The following is a 14,530-nucleotide window of genomic DNA, read 5'->3' on the forward strand; positions in this document are numbered from 1 at the left end:
CAATTTTTGCTCCAAAAAGACACATTAGAGCTGATTGTCCGGCTAGGTCGTATTTTCAGGGAAACAGGGTAGTACTACAATGTCATCATAATCAGAGCACTTTATAGCTAGGACTGATTCCTGATTCTACTGAGTTTCTAAATTGAAATAACTGAAAGAAAGAACAATGAAGGGAATTATTTGGCTGACAAATCTGATCATTTTATATGGAATAGTTTTAATAGGGATACAGATAATGCAAGCTCACATAAGTGCACTTTCTCCTTTCAAAATGTTCTTTGTCATCCAGGTGCCCTCATTTTTCACACTCCTGAGTGGATAAGTGGGATACATGTGCTAGTCTTACATGGTTTTTAAGATCTATTCTTACACAGATATTCTGTGCAATGGGTTCTGAGGAGGAAAAACATTTTTGCTAAACATGACCTAGTTTAGATCCCAGTTGCTCACTCAAACTCTTGATAGTATTCAGAAAGCATGGCTGATTCCGTAAGCAAACCCAGACGCCATCTTGAAAGCTCTTGCATGTGAATTTTTGCTTCCTTTCCCTGCTTCCATACGGTGTAGCCCCTATCTGGTCATTTCTAAAGGTTCCTTTTCAGTCCCAACTGCTGTATTATTTAAATCCATCTACAGCACTCACTACAAGTAATGCTCAAATCTGCTTTTGTGTTTGAAAACAAAGCTTTAAAAGCAGCCAGGGGAGCCACACAGAAGAGTAGTGATTTTGTGACAGTGGCTTAAATCCAAGAAGTGCATTTAGAGAGAGTTTTTGTTTGTTTTAAGCAGAATTGGTTTCAGCATGTTTGTCCATTGAAAATGGAGACTACTGAGCTCCTATACAGATTGAAAAATCTGAGGGAAATGAGATTTTTGTTACAGGTAGAAGTGTATGTGCCTCATGGTACCTTTTATTCCACAACCCTATAAAACTATTAAAATGCATTTTATAATCATGCAAATAATTCATTCTGCATATAGGATTGCCCTTTCGCACTCCATGTTATTTTTCAGGTTATTCTGTACATGGGTCTTTGTTGTTCCTACAGGATATAAATGGTTAAACTGTCTGCCTTTTCTAAAATGCACAGCTCTGAATAGGTGGCTGATAGCATGCTCTGTAGTTTGTAATCAATCAGGTAATAATGGTTTATTACACGTGTACAAGCTTCTCAATACTGTGACAGTCTCTGTAGAAGATAAAGAGAAGTGTAAGGTGCCATTATAAACATAAATTATAAAATGCACTCGATGCAAATTGAGAGAGAGGAGGGGAGAGCAGGAAGGAGAAAGGGAGAGGGAGGGGGAGCGAGACACACAGCGGGAAAGGAGACGCAGTTGGATCTTTGAGGAACTCTTATGCAGCAAGGGAAAGTATTTGAATTGTATGGGAAAGGAGTCAAGGGTTATACATTTTACGAATAAGAATGAAATGTTTACCGAGAGTGCCAATTTATTCCTCCATAGAAGCATCACAAAATGTCTAAGAGGAATGAGGGTTGGAGGATTCATAGACCGCTACCTCAGAAGAGGTGGAGGACACTAGAGCCAGTGTGAGAAGTCAGTCATTTTGATCTATCAGGCATTCTAATCAAATAAAAAAGTTAGAAGCCAGAAGAGCACAGGCATGACGCTATAGTCTTAGAAATGACCCTGTAACTTACAGTAAAAGACACAGAAGTTACAAGACTGGGGCAATTTTATATACAGTGAAGGGTGAGGCCTGGAGGAGGAAAACCAGGTCCCACGTCCAGGTTCTTAAGCACACACTGTAGAGGGGACCCTCCATCCCCAACCCCACCCCACTCCTCCACAGAAGAGGAGAGGGTTCTAAACCAGCCCAGTGAGGTATCCAGTCACCTGCTCTCAGCTGAGTCCGGAAAGTGGGTGGGGGGAGGGGGCTGCACTAGGAAGATGAGCCAGCAGCCTGCCAGTAGGCTCTGCAACCATCTGTAGAACAGGGAAGCAGGCTGCCCTGATGAAAACTCGATCCCAAGAGGCAGCATATCCAGCCCTACAAGAAAAGAGGTCCCAGACCTGCCTTGTCTTGAGATGCAGCTGAAGCTAATGAACCCGGATGGAGTACCCTTGGGCCCTGAGCGGGTGGGGACAGGTGTCCCCCAGGAAGGGCAGCAGGGGGCGCTCCCAAACCCACTGCCCTAGTTCTAGTGCTTTGTGGGCAGAATCCCTCGTCAGAGGAAACAGGAATTTTTATGAAGACCTGGAAACACAGCCAGGTAATTACCTAGAGGAAATTTTCATTTTGCTAAATGTTAATCTCTAGAGAGAACAAGAGAAAAGAGTAAAACAAGTTCATGGCCTGATAAACTCCTACTCTCCATGGAGCTCTTATAAAGAAGCCCCAGACAGGGCCTTATGGGGGAGGAGTTCATTTGAATAAGTGTTAATCCAAGAATGCTTGGCCTTTATGATACAAACACTAATTTGTATCATGGTTAGAGCATTGACACATGATTCCTTTTCTTCTGATGAAGTCCTTGAAGCTGGCTTGTAAGTGTGAGGACCTAACTAACAGACGCATTGGAAGCTATTGCAGCAAACGCGATTATGACATTTGTTAGCAGTCCCCCACCAAGAACAATTATATTTAGCAAGACTAATTCTGCTTTTTACTGTTATGTTAGTAAAACATGTTAAATAGAATTTTTCTTTTCTTCTTGTGGTCTTAGATTGCCTGGAGAGAAAAAAGAGACTACACGAAATGAAAATACTTTATTCCCAACCAAGTGGGAATATATTATCTGAAGGAATTATCGGAAGGAAAAAAATCAAAATACAGTGTTAAAACTCCCTCTCTTGGAACCTCAGAGAATTCAGCCTCCTTGGGCTAGGTTTTAATATTTAAATGCAATTCTTTATGTCCCACATAGGAGTGAAATCATACAGTTCTTGTCCTTTTCCGCCTGACTGATTTCTCTTGGCAAGATACTCAAGATCCATCCATGTTGTCGCAAATGGCAGTATTTCATCTTTTCTTACGGCAGAGTAATATTCCGTTGTATGTGTGTACCACATCTTTATCCAGTCATCCACCCAAGGGCACTTAGGTGGTTTCCATGTCTTGGATACCGTGAATAATGCTACAGGGTGCATATATCTTTATGGGAAATATTTTTTACATTTCTTGGGTAGAAATCCAGGAGAGGGATTGTTGGGTTGTATGGTAAATCTATTCTTAATTTTTTGAGGAACCTCCATACTGTTTTCCAGAGTCACTGTACCAATTTACGTTCCCACCAACAGTGTATAAAGGTTCCTTTTTCTCCACAGTCTCTCCAATACTTACTACAATGTTTCCCTGAAAATAAGACCTAGCTGGACCATCAGCTCTAATGTGTCTTTTGGAGCAAAAATTAATATAAGACCCGGTCTTATATTACATTATGGTATTATATTATACCTGGTATTATATGTTGTATTATATTATATTGTATTTTATATTGTATTGTATTATATTGTATTATATTATACCCGGTCTTATTTTAGTAATCTTATATTAAAATAAGACTGGGTATTATATTAATTTTTGCTCCAAAAGACACATTAGAGCTGATGGTCTGGCTAGGTCTTATTTTCGGGGAAACATGGTATTACTTGTCTTCTTGATGATAGCCTTTCTAACTGGTATAAGGTAGTATCTCATTGTGGTTTTGATTTGCATTTCCCTGATAGCTAATGAAGTTGAGCATCTTTTCAAATATCTGTTGGCTGTTTGTATATCTTCTTGGGAGAAGTGTCTGCTCAGATCCTCTGCCCAGTTTTTAATTGGATTGTTTGTTTTGTTGTTCAGTTGTATGTGTTCTTTACTATATTTTGGATATCAGAGGTATTATCGGAGGTCTTGTTTGCAGATATCTTCTCCCATTTGGTTCGTTGTCTTTTTGTTTGGCTGATGATTTCTTTTGCCATGCAGAAAGCAGCAAACAAAACAAACTCATAGACACAGATAATAGTATGGCGGTTACGGGGTGGGAGAGGGTCGGGGGATGGGTAGAAGAGGGAAAGGGGGGTCAAAAAGGTGATGGAAGGAAACTAGACTTTGGGTGGTGAACACACAGTGCAGTTTACAAATGTATTATACAATTGTACACTTGAAACTTACATAATCTTATTAACAGATGTCAACCCAATAACAATTTAAAAAATGAAAATAAAAATAGATACAATGCAGAAGAGGATCAATAAAACAGGAGACCAGGTTAGCTTGAACTCAGCCGTGTAATTACATTTTAAGTACTTTCTGTAAATTGTCCTATAGGCGGAATGTATTCAGCTGCAGCTGCGCTCATGTGTTTTTTGATAAAAACTTTTGAAGGACTCATTGCACTACAGTTCCTTCCCACTTCACTTCTGCTGGCTTGGAGAGCACTGTCTTGATGTTTTACATTAAAGGATAAAGCATTATTTTTCAACCATCCATGTGAACCAGTTATGTGAGGCACTGCTTACTTGATTTTGTATGTGAGAAAATGAAGCTCCACGTGGGTGAAGACTCAGGCTCTACAGCAGTGACGGGACAGGTGTGTGAGCCTCAGTCACCGCTTTTTCCGTTCGCCTCACCTCACCTCACGGTGTCGCTGTTTTAAGGAGGCAGCTGAGGTAGTGCGCATCCTGACCCTTAACCCCTGACCTTTTGACTTGATGTGAATCTCATGTGTGTTTTAAGAATGGAGAGCCTGTGCTTGAGTTTGCCTTAGCAGTGGGCTCAGTCATTTTGGCCTGCTTCACAGGAACCTGGGGAAGTTTGAGCCATTCATGAAAGTGGAAGAAAGCAAATAATTAAGAGCCCTTTCTAAACAGGCGCTCCGTTAAGTGGATGTTTTCCACACAGTGAAGGGAAGGGTTTTGCTTGTATAGCAAGTCCTTCTCAAGGTCAAACCTGTGTGAAGGAGAACTCGGGTGAAATGGTGAAAACATCCCATGCCACCGCCTTCCTTTCTCTTACATCAAGGATTTTAAACCTTGAGAGGCAGTCACCAAGTCCAACCACGATACACACGAAGCCGCACACTCCGAGGTAACAACTGTCAGGGCAGAGGAGGGAAGATGCAAGATTCCTCTCAGCCAGAGGGGGGTTGGTTGGCTTTGGCACTGTGAGAGTATGAAAGTGGTGCTTTCACTTAAGGAAACTTAAGTCCTTAGGCCTCCCAAACCCATTTCATTGAATATCCAAAGTTTCTCAAACATGCCATGCTTTTATCTTCTGACAACGTGCCTAGGACAGTGCGAGGCCTTAGCATTGACACTGTGCCATTTACCTGACTAAGTAGTGGTGTCAGCCTCCAGGTGCGGACGCTGGGCGCAGAGCACATACTCAAAAGGAGTTCACTTGGCCGTAGTGCTTTCTCTTTTAGTCTCTTCCTTTAAAATTTTATCTGGGGGGCAGGCGGTTAGCTCAGTTGGTTAGAGGACGGTGCTCTTAACAACAAGGTTGCCGCTTCGATCCCCACATGGGCCACTGTGAGCTGAGCCCGTCACAACTAGACTGAAACAACTACTGACTTGGAGCTGATGGGTCCTGGAAAAATGCACTTAAAATAAATAAAAGTTTAAAACAAACAAACAAAAAAAAGATGTTGCTAAACTTAAAAACACACACACACACACACACACACACACACACTCTTATCTGGAACGCCCATCTTTGCAATTAGAGGCTTGTAGCTCAGAATGGAAGAGGAAAAAGCGATCTAGTGACGTCTGGGAGCCGAGGCTGTCGGCTGCCTGTGCACCAGCGAGCGAGCACAGGATTTTAAGACTCCCACTTCCGCTTTGGCCCCAGTCACCGCACAGCCCTGCGGCGTCAGTGGTGCCTGCGGTGGTTGTGCTTTCTTCTAATGCCCCCGAGAACACAGAGCACATCTTATAATTGAACTCTGTCCACGCTTCCAGAATTGGGCAGCCCAGAAAGCCACTGTCCCTTCGCAGTACCTCCATGATCCAAAAGGCATTTTGTACTTCCTGAGGCCAGATTCGGTCATTAGAATCCAATGGTATAGGAAAAGTTTAATTCGAAGCTTTTTATGTGGTGGCGTTTCTTAATGTTCTAATGTCCTCTGCATTTCACAGCCCCACACCTGCTGCCTTTGGCTTTCTCCTTTGCCACACAGACTATGAGTGTGTTCCTTCTTTGTACCTTGAGATAGAGTATTTAGAACATGCTGCATATAAAAGGGAGGTTGTCTTTTCCGTGTTTGCTCCCCGTTTGATACCTATGAAGTGATTTGAAATCATTAAGTGAGAAATGCTGATTTGAGATGGGCAAGCAACCGTCACAACACTTGTGATTTATCTACAAAATCTAGGTACAGAAACATGGAAATGGCAACATGTAAACTGTAGGGTTTTATTTATCACTTTTTATTTGACAGCGCCACTGTGTGTCAGGCAGTATGCATAGCACTTTTATTTCAAAGTACTTGGGGATGATATTGTAAGTTCAAAGATCATCCATGTAAGGTTTATTTCTTGACTTGATAAGAAATAAAATGTTCTTAGAACCTACTTCTGGATTTTTAAATTTGAATATTCAGATTATTTTGAAGTGTTACACGAGTGTGGCAGGTGTCTTAAATAAAAAAAGAATGTTGCTTTCTTTTTTTGCTTGTCAATATGGACAAAACATTATTATATAAAAATGTTTAGATTTATGAACTCAGTGTTACATAGATCAGTGGTCTTCATTTTTGGCTACAAATTAGAATCACCTGGGTAATTCTTTAAAAACACTGATGCTTGGGTCCTGCTCTGAGCAGTTAAGTCAGACTATCTGAAAGGTGGAGCCTGAACACCTTTGGGATTTTTGTTTGTTTGTTTGGGGGAAGTGATTTGTGCTTTTGCATTCTATGTAGATATCGCTCCTGAAGAACAGTCTCATCCAGTGGCGTTGTATTCACTCAGTTGAACTACAGGAAACTCTTTATTCATGAGTCTGTTCAACAAATATTTTAAGGGTCAGCTGTGTATCAGACACTATTCTAGCACCTGCTGGGTAAAGCCTTGATCCCTTCCCCCTGGAGTTTATATATTTTTTTTGTTTGATTTTTTGGCAAAAAGTATTTATTGAGTCTTCTCAAAGACTGAATGGACCACTAACAGGATCAGCTCGCTCCATTGGTAGATTTAACCTCATTCTCAGGTCTGGGCTAGGTTGTCAGAATCACTTCACAGTGCTTGACCCTTTTTCTGGCTTTTGGATTTTGTTTCTCCTCAACCGTATTCAGTATTTGGATGAATTCACTATTTCCAGCAGGTCGCCCTGTACTACGCGCCCCTCAGAGTGTTGTGTGGTCATTTAACCAAGGAATCATTTTTGTTTGCCTGTTATAAATAAACAAATAACACATCGCTTTTATTTTTCTAGAACCCTAAGATTCAAGGTTAAAATCAAACTATATATCTTGGTTTTGAAAAAAATATTTAACACTGTGGAAGAAGTAGTAGATAAGCCAGTAATACGAATTAATGGTATAAGTAATTCAGTTTCTAAGTAAACGCATCATTCAAGAATAAGAGACTTTAAATTATTCCAGTATTTTGAATTGTTCTGCTTCAAACAGAGTATGATTATCCGAGTTCCTTCTGCATCCTGATAGCAATATTTTATCCCTTCCCATGCCCCAATAACTATCTAAAATCTTGATATATAGAGCATGAACGCCAGAGATAAAATGCACATTCAATTAGGCAGAGACTCTCAGCTGACCTAAATAGCAGTTCATTCATGAGATAATGTGACCTGCAGTCACAGAGATGAAAATCTGTTGCTTGAGCTTGGGGTAAACCTGGCATAGTGTAAACTGCCCAGTGCTCAGAGAACTATCTAAAATTAGACCAGGCAGAAAAACACTGCAAAAGCTTTGCCGGCCTGGTCTCAATTCCGGGAATATTTCTTTCTCAAGATGTGTGTGTAATGTGTTACCTGGACTATCCCTGGTAATCCTTTAAAGCTCATCCTTTGGAGTATGAAGTGCCTTGGTATCGACGAATTGAACAATTAAGCAATTAATGCATTTTAAGGTTGGTCTTCTGTTCATAATTCAGGTCCCGCACCTTCTGTTGAAGTTGGTTTCCTCTTTGGAGCTGGTGGATGTATGTTGGGATTTGGGGTACACAGAAGTTTGACAACCATTGCCATTACCAGAGCATTTATACCTGTCCTAGAAACGAATGCTCTGCATTGTGTATGCAAGTGTGTAGTTCTTAATCAGGATAGTTCGTGTTACAAAACTGTGAGGTTATCTCTTTGTTCCTTCAGGTTTCTCCCAGTAGATCTGACAGTAAATGTCCTATGCTGCTGAAGAGACATTCCGCACCCCTCAAACTATCTCAGAATCTTTTTGGAAAGAGATGGGTAGAAATAAATTCAATGCACAAGTTAGTTTACTACCTACGGAACAATCTAATGTAGTGGTTACAGGATTCCAGGATCATTTGAATCATGAGACATACTAGCATTAGTAGTTTTTTTTTTTATGTATCAATGTCAAAATGGAAAAAGGGCAGCAATAAGGTTTTTCTCTTTGAACCGGTATGGAGAAACTTAAAGGAAATCTAAAAGAATAAGCTCAGGCCTTTATTTGATCAAAGGTATTTATGGAGCATCAGTGAACAAGACAGACAAATCCCCCAGCACTTTTGGAGCATACAGTCCAGTGAGGGAAATAGAAAATAAACACTAAATAAAGTGAATGATCTGTGTTAGAAGGTGATGAGCTCCACGGGGGTGGGAGTGGTAGCAGAACGGGGAAATTGGGAGTGCCAGGCCAGGTAGGAGAAGGGCAGTGTTTTAAGTAAAGCTGTCAGAACGGCCTTCATGAAGAAGCTACTGGGACAAAAATAAGTAGATGAGGGATTGAGCCAGGTGATCATGTGGGGTAAACAATCCAGGCAGAAGGCACATCCAGTGGAAATGCTCAGAGCGTGTCTGGCAGGTCTGAATAGACCTGTGGGGCTAGATTCGAGGGAGTGGGGAGGAACTGGGCGATCAGGTCACAGAGGGCTGACTGACCTGGCTTCCCTGTGTGTCATAGCACCCAGCGGACGTTTCGCAGTTACTTTTTATTCTTAAATTTCATATCTCTTCTGGAACCACATGCCCCGTCCTTCGTTTTTGTCTCTCCAGAAGTTGCCCATGGCTAAGATTTGCTGCGTTGGGAAAGCTGCCAATCACTGTATGCAGATTGCACCCCTGTGACCCTTACAACAGGTTTAAGCAGTAGACGTTATTATCATCTCCACTTTGTAGGTAAGGAAACGGAGACTCAGCACACAGGACTTACCCCACGACCTTGGGCCGCGTAAGTGGACAGTCAATATTCCAGCCCAGGCCATTTTCTCCAGACTCTGGCACTTCAGCACAGTGGTAAAATGCGCATGCCCTCCCCACCCTAGGGCACCCCAGACTTCCGGTTGAGCAGCTCACTGGTCCCCCGGCCCTTCCACTCCCAGACCTGGTCGGCGGGGGGACCATCTGAAGCCACCTGGGCATTGCAGCGTATGGATCTCTCTAAGTGTCTGCTGTTGATTGTGTCAGAGTCATCTGGGGGATTTTCTCCAATTATAATCTCCCAGTTATAACAGTTTCCTGTGTGTCAGATAGTGGGGGGAAACAACACCTGTGTGTGGATAGTACACGAAGAACCCCAGTAATGCTGGGTCCCTCTTCATTGAGAACACTGGTGTAAACGTTGCTGGGTTGTAAACAGAACACTCGGGGTGACACCCCTCTTGGGTCTGCAGGCTCTGTCATGTAACCTGATCGATACTCTTACCTACAGGTAGAATTTATAATGAGAGAGTTGAATTTGCAACTTCCACTTCCCTCTCCGTTGCCTCCTACATCCAATGATTAGTTGCGCAATGTCACTCTACCCTTTTTATGGCTGTTGACGATGGCGTCTCATGAATTTGGTTTTACGCTTGGAAAGGAGGAACCTCAGCATCTAATAGAAATGCATGAAGTGAAATACGTTGTAAGGAGGGAGCCATTATAACCTCTTACAAGAGTACATAAATGTATACGTCTTTGACGGATTTAAAAACACTGGGCTTACTTTACGTCATTATAGTTTATGGAAACAAGCATTATGATAGCCAGTGGAAATATATTTTTGAGGTGCTGGTGAAAGGCAAATCCCTCACTGGGGAACTTTCTTTCTGAATTTGCTCAGGAACACTTCCTTGCAGATGTGTGGCATCTGTAGCACACTGCTGTTCCCAATATGTTGGTGCTGACCTCCTGCTTTCCAAGGAAAATGAAAACGTCGCTCAGTGCCTGTGTGGCATGCATTTCACTTTTAAATAAGATTCCACACACAAGGCAAGAAGGGTACAAGATTTGCAGAAGCATTGAAAACAAAAAAAACCTGTGCAGATAACTCAAATCTAAACATTGATTTAAGTTGGATCATAACTCTAGACAACCACACCTGGTGCCCATTGCTTCCCCAGCAAGAAGCTCAGTGTTCTGGATGCTTGTACAAGAAACAGAGCATGCTCTCTGGGTCCTTCAGTGACGGGGTGGACAGATCACAGAATGCAGTCAGGTCAGGCATGGATTTGAATCTCTCTTTTCCTGTTTATTGATTCTGTGCCCTTGGGAAAGTTATTTAACCTTCCAGTTATTCAATCTAGTTTCCCAGCTGTACAGTGAAAATAATGATATTCAGTTTGCAAGATTTTGAGAATTTTAAAACAACAAAAATAAATGTAAATCACCTGACCCCGTAGGTATTTAGTAAATATTTCCTTCACTGTTGTCAGGGATCATGTTGTGGGGTCAGGTGGAGGGAAGGGAGAGGATGAAAACGTATAATCTGGAAGAAAAAGCGATGAAGCAATAATGGACAATTAGGGATATTTCACATAGTGTGGAGATAAAAACAGAACTGAGTTTGGGTCCATTTCCCTGAGCTCCCCATGGAGAACCCACTGTGCGCCACGCTTAATGCCGGGTGCTTAAAATACACTGGAAGTGACACCCAGATACGGTCCTGCCCCTGTACTGGGCAGCTCTGTGCATAAGCAGGCATTGATTGCATCCCCATGCTAATGGGACCAGTACATGGCAAATTGGAACTGTGCCGAGTGCCAGGAAAGAGGGCAATGGTGGTATAAAAAAGTAGAATAGGGAAGTTGGACATAGTTGGGGAGACCCAGAAAACCTTTCCTGAAAAAAATAGCAACAGTACTGATAACTTAAATGTGAGTGGGTGCCTTCAACCCTATCAGGGTCCATTGGACCCCATTTTGGTTTTGGAATTTCCTTTTTGAACAGTCTCAACTTTTTTTATAGATTGCTATTTCATATAAATTATCTTTCTAAGAGGTCTTCCAAGGTACAAAGATAAAATTTACTTTTTGCTTTTAAAGCAGAACACTCATTCTATTTTACATTACCACATAGTTCCACTGGGCTCTTGTCAACCTAAGATAGGTTGTGGGATCATAGAGATCTTTTGTATAGCTGGAAGCATTGTGCTGTTAGGTTGGTGCAAAAGTAATTGCGGTTTAAAAGGTTAAAAATAATTGCAAGGGGCCGGCCCGGTGGCTCAGGCGGTTAGAGCTCCATGCTTCTAACTCCGAAGGCTGCCGGTTCGATTCCCACATGGGCCAGTGGGCTCTCAACCACAAGGTTGCCGGTTCAACTCCTCGAGTCCTGCAAGGGATGGTGGGCTCCGCCCCCTGCAACTAAGATTGAACATGGCACCTTGAGCTGAGCTGCCACTGAGCTCCCAGATGGCTCAGTTGGTTGGAGCGTGTCCTCTCAACCACAAGGTTGCCGGTTCGACTCCCGCAAGGGATGGTGGGCTGCGCCCCCTGCAACTAACAACGACAACTGGACCTGGAGCTGAGCTGCACCCTCCACAACTAAGACTGAAAGGACAACAACTTGACTTGGAAAAAAAAAAGTCCTGGAAGTACACACTGTTCCCCAATAAAGTCCTATTCTCCTCCCCAATAAAATCTTAAAAAAAAAATTGTAAAAGCCACAATTATTTTTGCACCAACCTAATATTTCATCATCTGAAATTACTCATTCCCAACCATGATGAAAAAAAGGACTAAAATAGTAAGAAAAGCAAAGAATGATGGAATTATCTATAAAGATGATGCAATAGTGAAATAAATGTTCACTATCCTTGAGTTTTCTTGCTGTATTACCAGTTTTGCATCATCTTTCAAGAAATTATAAAAGAAGTCTAGAGACACCATCTGTGTAAAATCTTTAGTTGAGTAGTTGAGCAAAATTTAAGAGAAGGAAATTGACGGAGGAAGACTTGTCACGATTATTACATATTTTTAAAATAAATGCAAAAAGACATATAGAAGCACTCTAGACTAATGATGATGGTGAGATTGACTGTGTAAGTGACATCTCACACTGATTCTTCAGATAAACATATCCTAGATGAATTTTCACCAACTCTGGAATCAGTGAGTCAACAATTTGAAAGGAAATACCACATTCTTACCCAGTTAGTCATTCAATGGGAGGTATTGCGTCATACATTGTGCATCAAAAATCTGGATCATCCTATTTTGCAGAAAGTACATGTGGCAATATTCTTTCATCTTTTAAGATGTTTATGCACCAAAAATTTACTTCTTACTGTTTAAGTGGACACATGGAGGTGTTTACACAGGGGTAGTTGAAAGAAACAGATGATCCAAAAATGAAAATAAAAATCATTGGATTGACTTCTCGTTGGTGTTACTAAACCTAAAAATAAAAGTGTTGTGCAGTTATTAAGCCAAGGAGATGACTGCCCTCTCGTCAGCAAGCTTGCAAGCCGTCAAAATGTCAAGGGTACTGTTTTGATGATGCAGCTGCAAGAAGAAGACTCAGAAGCAGTGATCAGCTAGTACTAACTAGAGATGTATTGGAAACCTGGAATTAGCATTTGGAGACGGGTATGTTCCAGGTTCACTCAAGCTATTTGATGAGCTGTCAGTTGTACTGGAAGGGTGTTGCCCTTCGAAGCCAGGAAAATATGGAATATAAATTTGGATTTGCTGTTTAAGTTCTAATGAACATTTCTAGTAAAGTTTCCACTCTCTCTTTATTCTTCTATAGATTGTTCATTAAATTCATTCAAAAATGTTTTAAAAATTTAAAGGGCCCATTGGACACAGATGGTAAATGGTGATGGTTATTTCTCTTGGAATACGTAGGGTTCAGCAGTCAAAATGTGAGGGAAGAGAATTTCAGGCAGAAGGAATAGCACCTGCCGAAACTCTGAGGTAGGAGAGAGAATGATTTATTTCAGGAACTGAACAAATGCTCATGTGGCTGAAATACAAGGAGGGCAGGAGAGCAGAATGAGGCTGGAAAAGGGAGTGAGGGTGCATGTGAATGCTTTGTAGGCCTGGTGAGGATTTTGTCTTCATCCTAAGAGTAAGGAAGCCAAACAAGGGCGTTCAACAGATCATCAGCCTTATCATATCACACTTGCATTTCAAAAAACGAAGCTGCATTTGAGGTAATTTTTGAAGTATCTAAGTTGATATATCAAGTAGGCAGTTGTGTGTGTGGGACTGGACCTCAAGAGATTTCTGGGCTGGAAATTTTCAGCTGTGCTTCATCTACATTTAGCCTGATTGAAAATCTTCAGTTATTAAAATCTTGACAAGTGGGACATCAGCCAGGAGACAATGAAGTGAGAGAAGATCTAGGACGCAGTCTTGGTTCCAGCCAATTATGTTGGGCCCTGAAGAGGAAGATGAGCTTGTGGAGGAGACAGAGGAAGGAGAACCGGTGACAGGAAAGAAAACCTGAAGGAAGACAGAGGAGGTCAGTGTTGCATCAGCGCGGGGACCACAGCATTGATTACTGCTGGGGCAGGGGGCGTAAAATAGGAGTGAACTTAAAGAGCTATTTTTGAATTTAGCGATGTGGAGATTTGGGGTAACCTTAGGGAGAGATATTTCAGTACAGCAAACAGGCCAGATAGAACCAGCTGCGGAAAAATAGGTAGTGAGGAAACAGAGATAGCAGAGATAACTGTTTGGAGAAATTTGGCTGTTTGAAGGGAGTAGAGAGAACAGACAGTAATAGCAAATGGCCAGATGACAAATATGACAGTGTACTTATTTATTTTAATCTTGGTTACCTTCTTATTTATCAAGGCTAATTTTGCTTTAATCTTAATTGAAGCACCTTGAAATAGAAATGTTGAGTTTATGTTGACAGCCACGGGTTTAGAGACGGCTTTGCACGTTATAATGTTATGATTTCACAGCAGGGTCAAGCTGACAAGAGCGTGTGTAGTTGGATTACACATTTCCAAGTAAAACAGAAGAACGAGTTGGCAGAGATGAGGTACAGCAATTCTGTTCTTCAGTTCTCTTGGTTTTTCTTCAGGCTCAAAGTCCCTGTTAATACCCATTTTCAGCCTATAGGAGGCCCTATTTTGAATGATTTGTGCCTATTTCTTTCAGAGAGTTTTGTTCCTCTTACATTTCTCTCACGGTAACTGACAGAACTTCTTTTAAGTGCGTGTGACAA

At 41.6% G+C, this 14,530-nt stretch overlaps 1 protein-coding gene across 17 annotated transcripts in view; it reads left to right on the forward strand.

The window, feature by feature from the left end:
- The window catches only part of CELF2 (CUGBP Elav-like family member 2), a 790,463-nt gene that overhangs the window by 526,871 nt on the left and 249,062 nt on the right, over window positions 1–14,530 (forward strand). The window contains exon 1 of one of the 17 annotated variants that reach the window (XM_074325002.2): window positions 9,160–9,268. The exons of the other annotated variants lie outside the window; for them this stretch is intronic. The gene's annotated coding sequence lies outside the window, so the exon portion shown is untranslated. Of the gene's footprint in view, window positions 1–9,159; window positions 9,269–14,530 lie in introns of those variants that run through there. 17 annotated transcript variants of the gene reach the window in all.

Source organism: Rhinolophus sinicus, chromosome 1 (genome assembly GCF_057876585.1).
Source record: "Rhinolophus sinicus isolate RSI-liver-muscle chromosome 1, RSI-T2T, whole genome shotgun sequence".
Lineage (NCBI taxonomy): Eukaryota > Metazoa > Chordata > Mammalia > Chiroptera > Rhinolophidae > Rhinolophus > Rhinolophus sinicus.